General features: G+C 45.9%; 2 pseudogenes; both read right to left on the reverse strand.

The window, feature by feature from the left end:
* Positions 1-799: 799 nt before the first annotated feature.
* LOC142456490 (uncharacterized) lies at positions 800-2429 on the reverse strand (annotated as a pseudogene).
* A 7-nt stretch (positions 2430-2436) lies between these two features.
* On the reverse strand, positions 2437-2788 carry LOC142456491 (chromosome transmission fidelity protein 8 homolog pseudogene; annotated as a pseudogene).
* Positions 2789-5736: the final 2948 nt, after the last annotated feature.

Here is a 5736-nt window from a genome sequence, read left to right on the forward strand (position 1 = left end):
TAAGAAAAGATACAATGCAGGAAAGACGCCAACTGTCCTTTCACACCAGGCTGAACAAAAAGCACAGTGATTTTTCTCCCTTCTGTCCCACCCCCACCCCAGTTTCAACATTCCATCCCTGTCAGTTTAGATTTTGAGGTTCTTTGATTGGGAGTACTATTAGAGTGGGAGCTGGAATTCAGCAGTAGGCCTGAATTCTGGCTGCCTCAAAGTCCCCGGAGGAGGGAGCCTCAGGTGGCAGGAAGTGTATTTGGCGGGTCTCTGAAGTGGTGGCCCACCTCCCCTGTTTTTGTGTTCAAGCCCCCAGGGAAAAGTATGGCAGTAGAGGATGACCTGCTCCAAGCTGGCCGGGGCACAGCCATCGAAGCAAAGTCCATTCACCATTGCAAGGTTTCTAAAGAGCAGTGAGCTGATTCTCCAGTGGTGAGCAGGGAAATAGATATAAATTGGGACTTGCAGGCAAATGTATCCTTGATGAAAAGTCCACAAGAAGGATTCAATAAATTAGTTAAGAAAGGAGGGGCAGAAAGCTGCGGAACAAACACAGCAGACTCCTGCAAGGCTGGAGAGCTTCTCTCTCAAAGCCAGGAGCATTCCGCCAGCCAAAGTCCATGTCCCACAAGAGCGTTTCACCTTAACTCAAGAATGAAGCAGAGTTTGAAAAATATGGCCCCTAAGAACTCGGGCCTCAGCTATGTTCATCTGATCATAGCTCCAGACCTACCCTTTTACCTAAAGGACAGCTCTGCCCAGAACAACTGTGGCCGGGCACCCAGGTGGTACTGGGCAAAAATGCTATTTATGGTGGCAACATCCCATTTGGATACATCATAGCCATTGGAACCTCTGGTCTTGGGAAAGCAGCTGGAAAGCACCCCACTCTAGGAAATGCCAGGGAGGCCCCCCACTCTAGGAAATGGGACCAAAGTCTTGGCTACAGACCCATTTATCCTTGGAAAGGAAGCTAGGTTTAGACCCAGTGTCCAGTTGGCCTTGCAAAGGGGGCTGTGTTGAGACCCACAGTGCTTGCGGAAGAGCCCAGGGGCCCAGCAGCTGATCTGGAAAAACCCACTTGCCCAGGGCATAATGAGCCAGTAGACCTTGGAAAGGTGGCTGAACTTGGACCCTGCAGGTCAGTGGCTCTTGAGAAGTTAGATAGGTTGGGGCCTAATGGCCCAGAAGCTCTTGGGAAAATTGTTGGACTTGAGCCCTGGAGGCTAGCAGACCTTTGAAAGGTAGTAGGATTTGAAGCCAATGAACCTGAAGACTTAGTGAAGGCAGTTGGGTTCAGTTCCCCTGGACCTGTCCCCCTCAGGAAGGGGTTTGCATTTATTCCCATGGGGCCAGAGGGCCTTGAGAAATGAGCTGAGTTAGAGCCCATGGGACCAGGTGCCCTTGACATGGGAGTTGGATTTGGTCCTGGAAAGCCAATTCCTAGAGAGTCAGGACCAGCATTTGGGCCAATGGGGCCAGGGACTCTTACCATGGAGAAAGATTTTGTGCCCATGTTTCCAGAAGCCTGTGAGAAAGAAGCTGAATTTACTCTAAAAAGACCTGTTCCTCTTAGAATGGGAGCAAGATTAAGACCTTAAGGTCCAGTTATTCTTAAGACCAGATCCTGTGCCCAAGAGGTCACAACCTGCCCTGGTGTCTGGATTAGGGCCCTGACCTAGGCCACTTGCTTGTGGATTGGGCCCAAGGCCTAGATTCAGGCCAACTGCCCTTGGGTTGGGCCCAAGACCTAGACCCAGGCCACTGGCCTTGGGTTGGGTCCAAGACCTGGGCCTTGAAACATACCTGACCTGGGAGCAGGATTTGAACTCAAGAAGCCTGATCTCAAGTTGGACTTGGTCCTGGGCCATGGCCACGGCCAACCTGCCTGGGATTGGGCGGACCATTCCCAGAAGACAAAAGGACATTTGTTCTCAAGTTGTGCCCAGGTCCAGAGCCCATGGGGCCGCCACATCTGGAGTCAGGACCCGCTCCTAGGAGACCACTTGTCTTGGGTTGGTCATAGTGGCCTGGGAGCCCTCCTAACCTTGAATTAGACAGTGGCCCTGGGCCTAGGCATGGACCCAAGAGGCCACCAGACTGTGGGAAAGAAACTGTGCCTGTATCAGTGGGATCCATCCCTCTTGGAAAGGAAGCTATACTTGGGTCACGAGCACCGGCAGGGAAGGGTGCTGGATTTGAAGCCAAGGAGGCTGATGGAGTCGGAAAAGAAGAGGGGCTTCTTGGAAACGGGGCTAGATTCCCACCAAGTGAACCAGCGATGAGGAAGGGATCTGAGCTCCCACTCAGTGGGTGTCCTGTGCTCAGAGCAGGACCCCCCCTATGGTCCCATAGAACCGTCCAGCCGTCCTCGGAGTGGCAGCAGAGCACGGGCCTAAGGAGTTGGCCTCTCTGGGGAAAATCCAGGGTTCATTCATACTTTCTTGGGATGCTGGTGATAATGGGCTTGGGGCAGGTTTTGAAAAGGATCCTGTTTTTGATGAGCCTTGTCGCAAGATACCGGGTGCCAGTCTCTCAGCCAAGCTCATCATAGTCCTGTTCTCTAGGCGTGTGTTTGATAAGGACGGCAAAAGGTTTCTCCAGGTGGATGGTTTTCCCATACAGGATACGATGCCCCACGGTCAGCAAAGACTCTCTCACTGGTGTAATGCAGGTCTCCCAGGGGATTTCCAGCAAATCCGGTGCTGTAGCAAGCCTCGTTCGTCCCCTGTAGCTCCATCAGCTCCCATTGTGCCAGGCCTCCAGCCCCAGCACTGGAAACAACAATTTGTACCATGAGCTTTCTGTCTTTAAAAAGCACGATGCTGGGAGAGTGGAGGGTGAGTAGGTTGGAAAGGGGGAACTGAGTACAAGGATCCATATGTGACCTCTTCCCTGGGAGAGGGACAGCAGAGAAGGGGGGAAGGGAGACTCCGGATAGGGCAAGATATGACAAAATAACGAGGTATAAATTACCAAGGGCACATGAGGGAGGGGGGAAAGGGGAGGGAGGGGAACAAAAAAGAGGACCTGATGCAAGGGGCTTAAGTGGAGAGCAAATGCCTTGAGAATGATTGGGGCAGGGAATGTATGGATGTGCTTTATACAATTGATGTATGTATATGTATGGATGGTGATAAGAGTTGTATGAGTCCCTAATAAAATGTAAAAAAAGAAAAGAGGAGAAAAAAATGATTAAGGCAAAGACTGTACAGTTGTGCTTTATACAATTGATGTACGTATATGTATGAACTGTGATAAGAATTGTATGAGCCCCTAATAAATTGTTAAAATTAAAAAAACAAACAAACAAACAAACAAAAAAGCAACTGGCCACCAACTGCAATGTTGCCCCCGGCCACCGGGAGACAACCAAACCTCCTGCCGCCAGGGTCCCCATGACGAGTACTCTGCATTCACATCTTGGAGCACCCAGTTGAAGTCTGGCCCCTCTTTCCCTGTGGAGTTTTAAACTATACCCTCCCTTTGGGTGGGTTAGTGCCCTGTGCCCCCACTGCCCATTTCTTTTTTTGTTATTTTCTTCCCCCCATCTCCCCCTTTTTAGTTGGCATTGGCTACCATATGTATCCCTGGATTTGGTCTGGCCCCTGCCATACTACCTGGTCCTCACTCCAGGAATGTTTGCATACAGTAGCTTTTTCGCTATGCCCCTTTTGCATTTTTATTTTTAAAGCTTACCTCAGCGGACTCATAAAAGGCATGCATGCTCCCAGAGAGCTGCTGGTGGTTTCGAACCTGGGGATCACAGCCCAGTGCATAATCACCACACCGCCAGGACTCCCTGAGATCTCTGAGGTCTTCTTCAGGAAAGGCATGTTGCTTTAACTGTTCATTAAAAACTGCCTATATCAAGGAATACTTGGAACAGAACACGCCTTTCTAAGATTCTTCCTTGCTAAAGTAATTATTGTTTGTATTTAACACTAGAAAACCTTGCTCAGGCTGCCATTTCCTGGAACTCTCTGAGTTTGGTTGGGATTCTGAATGCTTCTGAACAGATACTATAGCTAGATGGGAAAGTATGTTGATACTCCCTTTCTCAAAGGAATTGGGGAAATTCAGGGCACAATAAATGTTTGGAGAAATCATCCCCTTGTCTATTTTTTAATTTAAACCCTCAACCAATTACCTTCCTTACCCCCCAGATGTGCTTTGCCTACAAAAGCAATCTTTCAATAGAACATTCTCAATTTTACATTAAGATTCAGAAAACTGTGCTTTTGAAATTTCTTCCAAAAGTATACGTTTCACATATTTAATTTTATTATTTTGTTTAAAAAATTGGATATTCAATTCCAGTAACTATGCTGGCTATGAGATATGATGATTCCTGTTGGGTTCCCTTTCCACACTGTTAAAATCTATGTACCCAGGAGTCGCCTATCACCTGTGGACCACATGCACTTCTCCATTAGACTTCTAAGTCAGTAGCTGGCTGCAGGGTGATTTTCATATCATTGTTTCTTTAAAAAGAGGTTCTATGGCTGAAAACTGTATGAAACACTAAGGAATGTCCCCATTTTCTAAATTAAATGTATGATTTACCCTTCTTATACATAAAATCTGTGACCACATATATATGAGAAATGCTATATCCGAGCATCTAATTTTTCTTAATATATCAACGAAATACTTATTCAAAATGAATACATTAAATTTAAAAAATCAGTTTGCTATAATGCATCTACAGTAAGATTGACACAATTTTCAGAGCGAATTGAAAATGCTATCAGTCAGTTACAGTGAGAGCTCATGAAACTATGCAACAGAACTCTCAGTAAAAGCAGCTTAATTTAAGACATCAATTGATTCCTCAAGGGGCAAGGTGTTAAGAATGGAGTTGCCTGCCAGAGGAACTAACATGATCAGGGATTAAGAGGCAGGCAAAATTGAATAACCGGAAAGAGAAAATTGAAGGGTTTGCAAAAGTTGAAATTTCCACCATGAAATTATTTTAGAAGTTAAATAGAGAGTATAGAAGCACCTCCTGGGAAATATTTTATCTCACAGAAATGACAGTGCAATGAATACTTTTTCTTTGAAATAATGTCCTGGATTATTTTATGGAAGACTAAAGATCACTTAAGACAGTTTTCTATTTTGGCAAACACGGGAATTTCTGACTCCTGTCATGTTGAGACCATACCCATAACTCAGTGCTTGTTATGTTTTCACACTGATAGTTTCGCATATACTTTGGTAAATTCAGATTCCTTAATAAATTATTGAGTTGGGTCTCTCTGAGATAATACAGTATTTTCTTAGCACTAGTTAGTATTTTGAAAGGCACTGAACTATGTTATAACTTTCATCATATCGGTAAATTTATCATTTAGGTAAATGATCAATATATAACAGATAGATACATGGATACGCAGATACATAAGTACCTGACATTACAGAAACGGTCACTATGAACTTTAATTAATTCTGATTCTTCGAATCCCTACAGGAGAGGGTTGCACTGGCCCAGTGTTAAAGCTTCATGAACCTCCTGTTGATCTTGTAGTTAGTAGCCCACCACTAATCCACGAATGCCACCACGGCCACTGGAGACATCGTGGTCACACTTGAGCTGCCAACTTTGCCTCTGCAGGAGAAAGACGTGGTTTTCTACTTCTGTAAGCATTACAGTCTCAATAGCTCACAGGGACAGTCCCATAGAGTCGCTATGAGCCTGCCTCAACTAGATGGCAGTGATTGTGTGAGTGTTTCATTTTCTGC

Source organism: Tenrec ecaudatus, chromosome 9, assembly GCF_050624435.1.
Source record: "Tenrec ecaudatus isolate mTenEca1 chromosome 9, mTenEca1.hap1, whole genome shotgun sequence".
NCBI classification, from domain to species: domain Eukaryota; kingdom Metazoa; phylum Chordata; class Mammalia; order Afrosoricida; family Tenrecidae; genus Tenrec; species Tenrec ecaudatus.